Source organism: Salvelinus fontinalis, chromosome 21 (assembly GCF_029448725.1).
Source record: "Salvelinus fontinalis isolate EN_2023a chromosome 21, ASM2944872v1, whole genome shotgun sequence".
Classification (NCBI taxonomy): domain Eukaryota; kingdom Metazoa; phylum Chordata; class Actinopteri; order Salmoniformes; family Salmonidae; genus Salvelinus; species Salvelinus fontinalis.
In genome coordinates, this window is record NC_074685.1 from 47451240 (window position 1) to 47466357 (window position 15118).

Sequence of the window (15118 nt, forward strand, 5' to 3'; positions counted from 1 at the left end):
ATATTACTAGTTTATCTAGCTTGTCCTGCGTTGCATATAATCGATGCGGTGCCTGTTCATTTATCATTTAATCACAGCCTACTTCGCCAAACGGTTATTTAACAAGCGCATTCGCAAAAAAAAGCACTGTCGTTGCACCAATGTGTACCTAACCATAAACATCAACGCCTTTCTTAAAATCAATACACAAGTATATATTTTTAAACCTGCATATTTCGTTAATATTGCCTGCTAACATGAATTTCTTTTAACTAGGGAAATTGTGTCACTTCTCTTGCGTTCTGTGCAACAGAGTTAGGCTATATGCAGCAGTTTGGGCCGCCTGGCTCGTTGCGAACTGTGTGAAGACCAACTTCGCCAAACGGGGGATGACTTAACAAAAGCGCATTTGTGAAAAAAAGCACAACCGTTGCACGAATGCACCTAACCATAAACATCAATGTCTTGAGGTATATATTTTTAAACCTGCATATTTAGTTAAAATAAATCCAGGTTAGAAGGAAATATTAAACTAGGGAAATTGTGTCACTTCTCTTGCGTTAATTACAGGCAGAGTCAGGGTATATGCAACAGTTTGGGCCGCCTGGCTCGTTGCGAACTAATTTGCCAGAATGTTACGTAATTATGACATAACATTGAAGGTTGTGCAATAAAACAGGAATACTTAGACTTATGGATGCCACCCGTTAGATAAAACACGGAACGGTTCCGTATTTCACTGAAAGAATAAACGTTTTGTTTTCGAAATGATAGTTTCCGGATTTGACCATATTAATGACATAAGGCTCGTATTTCTGTGTGTTATTATGTTATAATTAAGTCTATGATTTGATAGAGCAGTCTGACTGAGCGGTGGTAGGCAGCAGCAGGCTCGTAAGCATTCATTCAAACAGCACATTCGTGTGTTTGCCAGCAGCTCTTCCCTGTGCTTCAAGCATTGAGCTGTTTATGACTTCAAGCCTTTCAACTCCCGAGATTAGGCTGGTGTAACCAATGTGAAATGGCTAGCTAGTTAGCGGGGTGCGCGCTAATAGCGTTTCAATCGGTGACGTAACTCGCTCTGAGACCTTGAAGTAGTTGTTCCCCTTGCTCTGCAAGGGCCACGGCTTTTGTGGAGCAATGGGTAACGATGCTTCGAGGGTGGCTGTTGTCGATGTGTTCCTGGTTCGAGCCCAGGTAGGGGCAAGGAGAGGGACGGAAGCTATACTGTTACACTGGCAATACTAAAGTGCCTATAAGAACATCCAATAGTCAAAGGTATATGAAATACAAATGGTAGAGAGAGAAATAGTTCTATAATAACTACAACCTAAAACTTCTTACCTGGGAATATTGAAGACTCATGTTAAAAGGAACCACCAGCTTTCATATGTTCTCATGTTCTGAGCAAGGAACTTAAACGTTCGCTTTTTTACATGGCACATATTGCACTTTTACTTTCTTCTCCAACACTTTGTTTTTGCAATATTTAAACCAATTTGAACATGTTTCATTATTTATTTGAGGCTAAATTGATATTATTTATGTATTATATTGAGTTAAAATAAAAGTGTTCATTCAGTATTGTTGTAATTGTCATTATTACAAATAAAAAAACGAATTTAAAAAATTGTCCGATTAATCGGTATCGGCTTTTTTGTTACTCCAATAATCGGTATCGGTATTGAAAAATCATAAAATCGGTCGACCTCTAGTGTATATCACTTCATTGATAACTCTTGAAAATAGAATGAGAATAGATTGAATGAGAGATACGTCTCTTTACACCACTTTATGGAGTTCTTGTTTGCCATCTTTAGTGAATGTGAAATTTACAGCACAACATATTAGTACATATACTGTAAATAGCATCCAAAAAACAAATACACCATTAACAAGACTTAAAAACACTTTGAAGAAATCACGGCTAAGACTTATGACAAATGAGCAGCGAAAGATAGGTAAAAACAAAACAAGAGAAAGAACAACATTTTTTTGCCCCTTCTAAGAGGATATGAAATTAATTAAACATAGCAGATGTACATAGATACACTCATTACCGCCGAGCGAAGCAGATTATTGACTCCACCAGTGGAAAAACGGGCTGCATCTCTCAAATCCGGGGATGGCTAAGCCCTGACATAGCCTCAGGGACACAGACAGTGTTCTTTTTAATCAATATGCAGATGAAGTTTTCCCAACCATGAAAGCAATTTTATGTTTTGGTGGATTAAGCAAATTCACATAAAGCAACCATATATAAAAACGATATCTGAATGAGTTTCTTTTCCAGGACTAAAAACTTTTTTTTGTGTGTGAACCAAATGAACAAAAGTTTTCCTTCAGGCTTTAAGAAAGTGGTGGAAAGAAACAGAACTTAGTCATTTGACGCAACAACAATTTAACAGAGACTGACTTATAAAATCATTGGCATTGCTTAATTTATTCAAGAGTCGTCATTTACTTTATGAGGTAAAAGAGCAGCAAGTTTGACTTGTCTGAAGGTTCCTAACCCTAGTTCTTTGACTGCTCGTACAGATGGAGTCAAAAGTGACTTCCAGACAGCCAATGAACATGTTCCCTGATGTAGCTGATGTAAAGTCACCCGTTGAAGTTTGAAATAGTTCAACGGTAATTGTCTTCAATGGTTGTTTTTTTTACATGCAAATGCAGCTACAGGAGTAAAAAAAAATTGCAGTCCCACTATGTACCTATGGCTTGATGTCTCATCCATAATTTAACTTCTGCAATTAAGTGAAAGTGACAGTCTCTCCACGTGGAGCTTTGACGATTAGGATGCCTCTGGTTGACCACAAAGTTAAGTTGCAGAGAGGAAGCGACAGTATGCTACATATTTCCCCCACACACTTGACATTGCACAGCTTGCCTTTGGGATAGCCATTCCGGCCCAACGTCTGGGTGGTGGTGCTGAGAGATTAGGGCTTTTTGCGGTCGGTTCGGTTTCGATTCAATTAAAAAAAAAAAAAAATCATGGTTTTCGATTTCTGTTTTTTAAACGTTAAATGCACTATGCATTATGTGGGTTGAATGCTGCAACAACACAGAATACAACAATGAATAAAAGTCCCATGACGGTAGTGACTGTTCATTACTGCTTATCACTTATTAACCAACATTTATTCACATTACTTTAATTAAATATTTCAGTTGTTGTGTATATTACATTAGTTTTATTTGATGACTTTATTATTTAAGTAATTTAAGTCATCATCTCATCTCTATAGAGCTGCTGCCTGACAAAATCACTATTTTGTATTTCTTCAAAGTAAATAAGGCATACTTTTGTGACTGCTGAATAGAAACTATCAATCACTTAAATCAGTGGTTCCCAAACTTTATAGTCCCGTACCCCTTCAAACATTTAACCTCGAGCTGCGTACCCCCCTCTAGCACCAGGGACAGCGCACTCTCAAATGTTGTTTTTTGTCATAATTGTAAGCCTGCCACACACACCCTATACAATACATTTATTAACATAAGAATGAGTGTGAGTTTTTGTCACAACCCAGTTAATGGGAAGTGACAAAGAGCTCTTATAGGTCCAGGACACAAATAATAATATAATAATAATCAATAATGTTGCTCTTTATTGAGACATCTTACATATAAAACCTTATTTGGTCATCAAAAATAGTGAATAACTCCCCACAGGTTAATGAGAAGGGTGTGCTTGAAAGGAAGCACATAACTCTGCAATGTTGGGTTGTATTGGAGGGAGTCTCAGTCTTAAATCATTTTCCACACACAGTCTGTACCTGTATTTAGTTTTCATGCTAGTGAGGGCTGACAATCCACTCTCACATAGTGTGTGGTTGCAAAGGGCATCAGTGTCTTAACAGCACGATTTGCCAAGGTAAGAAACTCTGAGCGCAACCCTATCCAGAAATCAGGCAGTGGCTTCTACTTAAATTAAAATTTCACAGAACCGCTTTTTGCAATTTCAATGAGACTCTCTTGTTCAGATATCGGTAAGTGGACTGGAGGCAGGGCATGAATGGGATAACGAATCCAGTTGTTTGTGTCGTCCGTTTCGGGAAAGTACCTGCGTAATTGCGCACCCAGCTCACTCAGGTGCTTCGCTATGTCACATTTGACATTGTCCATAAGCTTGAGTTCATTTGCACACAAAAAATCATACAATGATGGAAACACCTGTGTGTTGTCCTTCTTAATGCAGACAGAAAAGAGCTCCAACTTCTTAATCATAGCCTCAAATTTGTCCCACACATTGTATATAGAGTCATGGCCAAAAGTTAAGAATGACATATATTAATTTTTACAAAGTCTGCTGCCTCAGTTTGTATGATGGCAATTTGCATATACTCCAGAATGTTATGACGAGTGATCAGATGAATTACAATGAATTGCAAAGTCCCTCTTTGCCATGCAAATGAACTGAAATCCCAAAAAACATTTCCACTGCATTTCAGCCCTGCCACAAAAGGACCAGCTGACATCATGTCAGTGATTCTCTCGTTAACACAGGTGTGAGTGTTGACGAGGACAAGGCTGGAGATCACTCTGTCATGCTGATTGAGTTCGAATAACAGACTGGAAGCTTCAAAAGGAGGGTGGTGCTTGGAATCATTGTTCTTCCTCTGTCAATCATGGTTACCTGGAAGGAAACATGTGCCGTCATCATTGCTTTGCACAAAAAGGGCTTCACAGGCAAGGATATTGTTGCCAGTTGCCAAAAGACTTTTGGAGGATGGCCTGGTGTCAAGAAGGCCAGCAAAGAAGCCACTTCTCTCCAGGAAAAACATCAGGGACACACTGATATTCTGCAAAAGGTACAGGGATTGGACTGCTGAGGACTGGTGTAAAGTCATTTTCTCTGATGAATCCCCTTTTCGATTGTTTGGGGCATCCGGAAAAAAGCTTGTCCGGAGAAGACAAGGTAAGTGCTACCATCAGTCCTGTGTCATGCCAACAGTAAAGCATCCTGAGATCATTCATGTGTGGGGTTGCTTCTCAGCCAAGGGAGTGGGCTCACTCACAATTTTGCCTAAGAACACAGCCATGAATAAAGAATGGTACCAACACATCCTCATAGAGCAACTTCTCCCAACCATCCAGGAACAGTTTGGTGACGAACAATGCCTTTTCCCACATGATGGAGCACCTTGCCATAAGGCAAAAGTGATAACTAAGTGGCTCGGGGAACAAAACATCGATATTTTGGGTCCATGGCCAGGAAACTCCCCAGATCTTAATCCCATTGAGAACGTGTGGTCAATCCTCAAGAGGTGGGTGGACAAACAAAACCCCACAAATTCTGACAAACTCCAAGCATTGATTATGCAAGAATGGGCTGCCATCAGTCAGGATGTGGCCCAGAAGTTAATTGACAGCATGCCAGGGCGGATTGCAGAGGTCTTGAAAAAGAAGGGTCAACACTGCAAATATTGACTCTTTGCATCAACTTCATGTAATTGTCAATAAAAGCCTTATGAAATGCTTGTAATTATACTTCAGTATTCCATAGTAACATCTGACAAAAATATCTAAAGACACTGAAGCAGCAAACGTTGTGAAAATTTATATTTGTGTCATTCTCAAAACTTTTGGCCACAACTGTAGTTGCGGAGAGTCCTTGTAACCCTATATGCAGATCATTCAGGCGAGAAAAAACATCTCCCAGATAGGCCAGTCGTGTGAGAAACTCGTCATCATGCAAGCAGTCAGACAAGTGAAAATTATGGTCAGTAAAAAAATCTTTCAGCTCGTCTCTCAATTAAAAAAATGTGTCAATACTTTGCCTCTTGATAACCAGCGTACTTCTTTCTGTATGTTGTAAAAGCGTTACATGGTCGCTGCCCATATCATTGCATAATGCAGACAATACAAGAGAGTTCAAGGGCCTGGCTTTAACAAAGTTAACCATTTTCACTGTAGGGTCCAAAATGTCTTTCATGCTGTCAGGCATTCCCTTGACAGCAAGAGCCTCTTGGTGGATGCTGCAGTTCTACCCAAGTGGCGTCGGGAGTGCTTGCACGCGCGTTACCACTCCACTATGTCTCCCTGTCATGGCTTTTGCGCCATCAGTACAGAATCCAACACATCTTGACCACCAAAGTCCATTTGATGTCACAAAGCTATCCAGTACTTTAAAAATATCCTCTCATGTTGTCCTGGTTACCAGTGGTTTGCAGAAGAGGATGTCTTCCTTAATTGATCCCCCATAAATTTTACTGACATATACCAGGAGCTGTGCCAGGCCCGCCACATCTGTTTACTCAAACAGCTGTAATGCATGTAATTCACTGGCTTGTATGCGAAGCAGTAACTGTTTCAAAACATATACTGCCATGTCACTGATGCGTTGTGAAACCGTGATGTTTGATGAAGGCATTGTCTGTATAGCCTTTCCCCCAGCATTGTCCCAGCCATATCACGGCAGCAGGAAGAATTAAGTCCTCCACAATAGTATGGAGCTTGCCTGTCATAGCCACAAGGTAGCGCACCACATATGACGCTTCTAGCTTTTATACATGGCTTACGAAAATTACGAAATGGAATTCAAATAATTGAACCCATTAGTTGTTTAAACACAGGAAAATTATCAACATTTCAGTTAATCACTGAGCACTACTGACTAGGTTTCATTGAGTCAAAGGAAACCATCACCCTATGTAACTAACCTGTGTAATGAAACCATCACCCTATGTAACTAACCTGTGTAAGGAAACCATCACCCTATGTAACTAACCTGTGTAAGGAAACCATCACTCTATGCAACTAACCTGTGTAAGGAAACCATCACCCTATGTAACTAACCTGTGTAAGGAAACCATCACCCTATGTAACTAACCTGTGTAAGGAAACCATCACTCTATGCAACTAACCTGTGTAAGGAAACCATCACCCTATGTAACTAACCTGTGTAAGGAAACCATCACCCTATGTAACTAACCTGTGTAAGGAAACCATCACCCTATGCAACTAACCTGTGTAAGGAAACCATCACCCTATGCAACTAACCTGTGTAAGGAAACCATCACCCTATGCAACTAACCTGTGTAAGGAAACCATCACCCTATGCAACTAACCTGTGTAAGGAAACCATCACCCTATGTAACTAACCTGTGTAAGGAAACCATCACCCTATGCAACTAACCTGTGTAATGAAACCATCACCCTATGTAACTAACCTGTGTAAGGAAACCATCACCCTATGCAACTAACCTGTGTAAGGAAACCATCACCCTATGTAACTAACCTGTGTAAGGAAACCATCACCCTATGTAACTAACCTGTGTAAGGAAACCATCACCCTATGTAACTAACCTGTGTAAGGAAACCATCACCCTATGCAACTAACCTGTGTAATGAAACCATCACCCTATGCAACTAACCTGTGTAAGGAAACCATCACCCTATGTAACTAACCTGTGTAAGGAAACCATCACCCTATGTAACTAACCTGTGTAAGGAAACCATCACCCTATGTAACTAACCTGTGTAAGGAAACCATCACCCTATGCAACTAACCTGTGTAAGGAAACCATCACCCTATGTAACTAACCTGTGTAATAAAACCATCACCCTATGTAACTAACCTGTGTGTCTCTCAGTCCTTCTGGTGTGTTGGATGGATACATCAGCATGTTATGCTTAGAGGCCCACCTACTCAATGGGGCTGGTGAAAAACAACAAAAACAGGAAAGGCTTGAAATGAGCACATTCAGACTCATAACTCATGAGTTCAGCGGGACACACACTGAGGGAGACTGAGATATCCCAACTGCAGCGCAAGGAAGAAAAGAGTAGCAGAGCAGTCATAGTGTTTGACACAGAGCTTATGAATTCGCTATGGCGAGGGAAAATGTCATCTTGCAGGATATTTTGCGATTAAAGTATGATGTGCTAAGCAAAGCCTCTCTAGGGGGAGATTCAGCGTATATTCAGGATCTTTTTCATGTAGATATGTGGTAGTGGAGTTAGTGTGTTGTGAATTCTGTAATGAATGTATTGTAATGTTTTAAACATTTTGTCAGACCCCAGGAAGAGTAATGGAGATCCGTAATAATTACAAATGTTACAAAACATCAAGATAATAGACATGTCATGTGGAATAAAGAACCATGTCAGCGGTCTATATTACTATTCCACTGGCTAGGTCCTAAACATGGCACCCTAGTTAATTGAATAAGCCTGGTTCATCATGTGGTTGCCTGGGCTGACCTACTGTTTTTCTCCTGACCACAGGAGGTTGGTGGCACCTTAATTGGTGAGGACGGGCTCGTGGTAATGGCTGGAGCTGAATCAATGGAATGGTATCAAATACATCACATGGTTCGATGCGATTCCATTACTTTACGTTCCAGCAATTATTATGAGCCGTTCTCCCCTCAGCATCCTCCACTGCACCTGACCTATGAAGTCATGTAACTCACACTTCCTGGAAGCTGCAATTCTAAGCTATCAGATCGTTCTGCAAGCAGAGCATCAGAGTGGAATGAAATTACATTACCAGTGTATAATCAAATTAAAAATGCAATGAGTTACAGCAACAGCATTGCAGGAAGGGGTTGGAACCGGTTCAGGGAACAGAACCAAAAACGTAAAAGATTAACATTTTTCATGGAACAAAATCAGAACCGGGAACAAAAGTAATCTACAGTACCTTCAGAAAGTATTCAGACCCCTTGACTTTTTCCACATTTTACATTACGTTACATCAATTCTAAAAATGATTCAAAATGTTGTTTTTTTCTCAGCAATCTACACACAGTACCCTAATGACAGTGAAAACAGGTTAAGAAATGTTTATAAAAAATAGACAGAAAAACCTTATTTATATAAGTATTCAGACCCTTTGTCATGACACTCGAAATTGAGCTCAAGTGCATAATGTTTCCATTGATCATCCTTGAGATGTTTCTACAACTTGATTGGAGTCCACCTGTGGTAAATTCATTTGATTGGACATGTTTTGGAAAGGCACAACCTGTCTATATAAAGTGCATGTTAGAGCAAAAACCAAGCCATGAGGTCAAAGGAATTGTCCGTAGAGCTTCGAGACAGGATTGTGTCGAGGCACAGATCTGGAGAAGGGTACCAAAAAGTTTCTGCAGCATTGAAGGTCCCCAAGAACACAGTGGCCTCCTGAATACTTATGTAAATGTGATATTTCTGCTTTTTTTATTATACATTTGCAAGAAAATCTAAAAACCTGTTTTTGCTTTGTCATTATGAGGTATTGTGTGTAGATTGATGAGGAAAAAAAATATTAATACATTTTAGAATAAGGCTGTAACATAACAAAATGTGGAAAAAGTCAGAGGGTCTGAATACTTTCCAAATGCACCGTATACGGTTCCAGAACAGAATCAGTCACGCAAAAAACGCAACAAAGCCCTCCCTCTGTCAATCAGAAACTTATTCCAGCGTCTGCCTGACAGCTGAAAATGTGTGTGTGCGTGTGTGTGAAGTCAAGGCTATTGTGTGTGTATGTGTGTGTTTGTCGGCTACCTGCCCCTCCCCATCCAAAGCATAGCTGTAGCCTACCGATGTTACACTGGCGAGATTCAGAAGATAGAAGACTTTTAATTAGAAAATAATGGATTCACTTTTTCAATACAAGTTTGGGATACTATAGCTTTCACATTTCTCGTTGGATTTATGAATTACAAAAAGGTCAAATGTGTTTTTAATTCTGGTGCTGCTCTGCACACACAAGCTTGTTAACTAACTAGCGTCTCTGGTCCAACGTTAAGTCAACTCTGAAGTTCAAAGACATTCAAAGTTCCTCCATAGAAGCCGTACCTCCGTAGATATAATTCTGTGAGCCTAATTCAGATAATACATGTCATCACAAGATGCCCAACGCTCCTCCACCCTCTCTCACTCTCTCCCCACCTGAAAAGTTTCAGTTGCATCTTGCGCCCGTCTTTCCATCAAGCATGTAAACAACTAGCTGAACTATAGCGTGCCTGCTCCATAGCAAGCTGCTTAAACTAATAACACACAAATTATTGTATTTTTCGTGTCTATATTGAATACATAATTTAAACATTCACAGTGTAGGTTAGAAAAAGTATGTGAACCCCTAGGCTAATGACTTTTCCAAAAGATAATTGGAGTCAGGATTCAGCTAACCTGGAGTCCAATCAACGAGACGAGAATGGAGATGTTGGTTAGAGCTGCCTTTCCCTATGAAAAAACACTCACAAAATTTGAGTTTGCTATTCACAAGAAGCATTCCCTGATGTGAACCATGTTTCGAAAAGAGATCTCAGAAGACCTAAGATTAAGAATTGTTGACTTGCATAAAGCCGGAAAGGGTTACAAAAGTATCTCTAAAAGCCTTGATGTTCATCAGTCCATGGTACGACAAATTGTCTATAAATGGAGAAAGTTCAGACCTGTTACTACTTTCCCTACGAGTGGCTGTCCTGTAATGATGCCCGCAAGAGCACACGACAGAATGCTCAATGAGGTTAAGAAGAATCCTAGTGTAAGCTAAAGTCTTACAGAAATCTCTGGAACATGCTAACATCTCTGTTGACGAGTCTACGATACGTAAAACACTAAACAAGAAAGGTGTTCATGGGAGGACACCGCGGAAGAAGCCACTGCTGTCAAAAAAAACATTGCTGCACTTCTGAAGTTTGCAAAAGAGCACCTGGATGTTCCACAGCGCTTCTGGCAAAATATTCTGTGGACAGATTAAACTAAAGTTGAAAAAAGGCACAGCACAGCAACATCAAAACCTAATGCCAACTGTAAAGTATGGTGGAGGGAGCATCATGGTTTGGGGCTGCTTTACTGCCTCAGGGCCTGGACAGCTTGCTATCATCGACAAAAAAATTAATTCCCAAGTTTATCAAGACATTTTGCAGGAGAATGTTAGGCTATCTGTCCACCAATTGAAGCTCAACAGAAGTTGGGTGATGCAACAGGACAACGACCCAAAGCACAGAAGTAAATCAACTACAGAAATGCTTCAACAGAAGAAAATACGCCTTTTGGAGTGGTTCAGTCAGAGTCCTGATCTCAACCCGATTGAGATGCTGTGGCATTACCTCAAGAGAGTGGTTCACACCAAACATCCCAAGAATATTGCTGAACTGAAACAGTTTTGTAAAGAGGAACGGTCCAAAATTCCTCCTGACTTTTGTGCAGGTCTGATCCGCAACTACAGAAAACGTTTGGTTGAGGTTATTGATGCCAAAGGAGGGTCAACCAGTTATTAAATCCAAGGGTTCACATACTTTTTCCACCCTGCACTGTGAATGTTTACATGGTGTGTTCAATAAAGACATGAAAATGTATAATTATTTGTGTGTTATTTTAAGCAGACTGTGTTTGTCTATTGTTGTGACTTAGATGAAGATCAGATCAAATGTTATGACCAATTTATGCAGAAATCCAGGTAATTCCAAAGAGCTCACATACTTTTTCTTGCCACTGTAAACCAGTACTTTTTTGGAGTTCGAACCAGTTCGGAACTTTATTTAGCAGTAGAATGGAACAAAATAAATGATGGTTCTATTCAAAAAGAAAATAGAATGTTGGTTCATACCCCTGATTGCAGGTACTGTATTAACAATGGGCTGGTCTGTTTAGCTCGGGTTAAGGCTCTGATTTGGATTGACAACAACCGTGAGGCATGTACTCACAGTTAACCCCCATGGCATAACAGGACTTGGGAGAGAAGGCTGAAACACAAGCCTTGAATTGTATTCAAAGACATACTATCCATATACAGTGCCTTCAGAAAGTATTCATAACCTTTGACTTATTCCACATTTTGTTGTGTTACAGCCTGAAATCAAAATGTATTACATTTAAATAAAAAATCTCACCCATCTACACACAATAACTCATAATGAAAAAGTGAAAACATGTTTTTAGAAATGTTAGCAACATTTAATACAGAAATATATAATTTACATAACTATTCACACCCATGAGTCAATATATATTAGAATCACCATCGACAGCAATTACAGCTGTGAGTATTTCTGAGTAAGTCTCTATAAGCTTTGCCAACCTGGATTGTACAATATTTTGTACAATATTCTTAAAATTCTTCAAGCTCTGTCAAGTTGGTTGTTGATCATTGCCAGACAACCATTTTCAAGTCTTGCTATAGATTTTCAAGACGATTTAAGTCAAAACTGTAACAAGGCCACCCAGGAATATTCAAGGTCGTCTTCGTAAGTAATTCCAGTGTATATTTGGCCTTGTCTTTTTGGTTATTGTCCTGCTGAATGGTGAATTTGTATCCCAGTGTCTGTTGGAAAGTAGACTGAACCAGGTTTTCCTCTAGGATTTTGCCTGTGCTTAGCTCTGTTCTGTTTCTTTTTATCTCAAAAACCTCCCTAGTCTTTGCTGATTGACAAGCATTCTCATAACATGATGCAGACACCACCATGCTTGAAAATAAGAAGATTGGTACTCACCGATGTGTTGTGTTGGATTTGCAGCACCCAAACATAACACTTTGCATTCAGGACATTTTTTGCAGTTTTACTTTTTAGGGCCTTATTGCAAACAGGATGCATGTTTTGAAATATTTGTATTCTGTACAGGCTTCCTTCTTTTCATTCTGTCATTTCGGTTAGTATTGTGGAGTAACTACAATGTTGTTGATCCCTCCTCAGTTTTCTCATATCACAGCCATTAAACTCTGTAAGTGTTTTAAAGTCACTATTGGCCTCATGGTGAAATCCCTGAGCGGTTTATTTGCTCTTCGTCAACTGAGGTAGGAAGGACACCTGTATCTTTGTAGTAACTGGATGTATTGATATACCAGCCAACGTGTAATTAATAACTTCACCATGCTCAAAGGGAAATTCAATGTTTGATTTTTCTATTTCTACCCATCTACCAATAGGTACCCTTCTTTGTGAGGCATTGGAAAACCTCCCTGTTCTTTGTGGTTGAATCTGTGTTTGAAATTCAGTGCTCGACTGAGGGACGTTACAGATACACTACATTACCAAAAGTATGTGGACACCTGCTCGTCGAACATCTCATTCCAAAACAATGGGCATTAATATGGAGTTGGTTCCCCTCTTTCCTGTTATAACAGCCTCCACTCTTCTGGGAAGGCTTTCCACTAGATGTTGGAACATTGCTGTGGGGACTTGCTTCCATTCAGCCACAAGTGAGGTCGGGCACTGATGTTGGGCGATTAGGCGATTCATCCCAAAAGTGTTTGATGGGGTTGAGGTCAGGGCTTTGTGCAGACCAGCCAAGTTATTCCACATCAATCTCGACAAATCATTTCTTTATGGACCTCGCTTTGTACACGGGGGCATTATCATGCTGAAACAGGAAAGGGCCTTCTCCAACTGTTGCCACAAAGTTGGAACCACAGAATTAAGATTTCCCTTCACGGGGCCTAGCCCAAACCATGAAAAACAGTCCCAGACCTCTACCAAACTTTACAGTTCTCCTGGCACTCCTGGCGCTCTCCTGGCACTCTGCAAACCCAGATTCTTCCGTCGGACGGCCAGATGGTGAAGCGTGATTCATCCCTCCAGGGAATGCGTTTCCACTGCTCCAATCGCGGTGAGCTTTACACCAGTCCAGCCGACGCTTGGCATTTCGCATGGTGATCTTAGGCTTGTGTGCAGCTGCTCATCCATGTAACACAACAAAATGTGGAAAACTTCAAGGGGTGTGAATTCTTTCTGACGGCACTGTAGTAGTTCAATATTAATGCTTTCAATTCATGATAAAAGTACCTAAAGTGGAGAGTTTGAAATCTATTAGTAACTCTGTGTGACAAGACAGTGATGTTCCGTGTGAAAAAAGACAGTGATTTTTCTGCGTGAAAAGACTTTGTGCAATAAAGGAATATACTTCAGTCTCCTGCAAATCCAATTTAATCTTGATGAACTATTTCAGTAAACCATTCACTCTCAGAATATGTGGCATTTTATAGTTAATCCATTCAACAAGCTTCACAGCCTGCAGCCATCCATTTATTTCCAATCTCATCTATGGCGCTGGTGAAATTGGTGACAACCACAAATGGCAACAGAAATGACTTTGACCAGAGGTAATGTGTTTAGAGCAGGTCACATCACAGACCTACATGATGTGTCATTTTTGCATAGCGTGAGCTGCAAGTGATGCTCTCCGATTGTAGTTAATGAAACCTGCTACACTAGCCTTACACCAGTCCAGCCGACGCTTGGCATTGCGTATGGTGATCTTAGGCTTGTGTGCAGCGGCTCATCCACGTAACACAACAAAATGTGGAAAACTTCAAGGGGTGTGAATACTTTCTGACGGCACTGTAGTACCTACAAGTGTAGGTAGTAGCAAGTGTAGCCGCTATTGGCTCCGGAGTCTAAAGTATAAATTACGCTTCAGGTCAATTTTCTCCAAATCAATCAAATGTGTACAAATTCTTAACGTGGAATGCACTACACAGGAAAAATGACCCCTTTACGCTGAAATGTAGTTTATTAGCATAACACCGTCAACTAAAACATATGTCAACATAATATATCAAATAACACCATAATAAATATATATTGGCCGATTCACTGTAAAAAATGACACATCGTCTTCAACAGCGGTGGCATGTAGAGTACACTATTTCACCACTTAGCAATCGAGAGCAGACCGATCTCTCACTACATCCATTTGTCATGAGGCCAAATCTTTCTGCTCAGCCCCACAGGAGATAACATATTTGGAGGGAATGGATTTGCCATTAGAGAGAGTCCCAATTCCTGGGAAAAGAAAGGATATTCTGACGACCACTGACACATGATGACTCAGCCCAAGGTGGTTGCCAAAGGAAACACACCCCGGGCATACAAAAACACGCACGTGCGCTCACATGCATACACACACAGACAGACGCGCACACATACACACTTTTCTTACAAATGGTGTCCTTCAGAAAGACTGCCATCCATGACCGTGTAAGAGCTCATTCTCTGGTCTCCTTAAGAAAGACTGCCATCCATGACTGTGTAAGAGTCCATTCTCTGGAGGCTTTTGCCAGTAAAAGGCAATAGCATAAAACACTAGGCCACTAAAAGCCAGTCAATTGAAAACTTTAGACAAAACCCATCACATCGAGAGTGTACAATGCATCTCCGTGAAACAGAACAACACTAGGCCTCCCTCCCTTCACCAGACAAAA

General features: G+C 40.4%; 1 protein-coding gene across 1 annotated transcript in view; it reads right to left on the minus strand.

Moving 5' to 3' along the window:
• Positions 1-15118, minus strand: part of chsy3 (chondroitin sulfate synthase 3) — a 171819-nt gene that overhangs the window by 148832 nt on the left and 7869 nt on the right. The gene's annotated exons all lie outside the window — the stretch shown is intronic.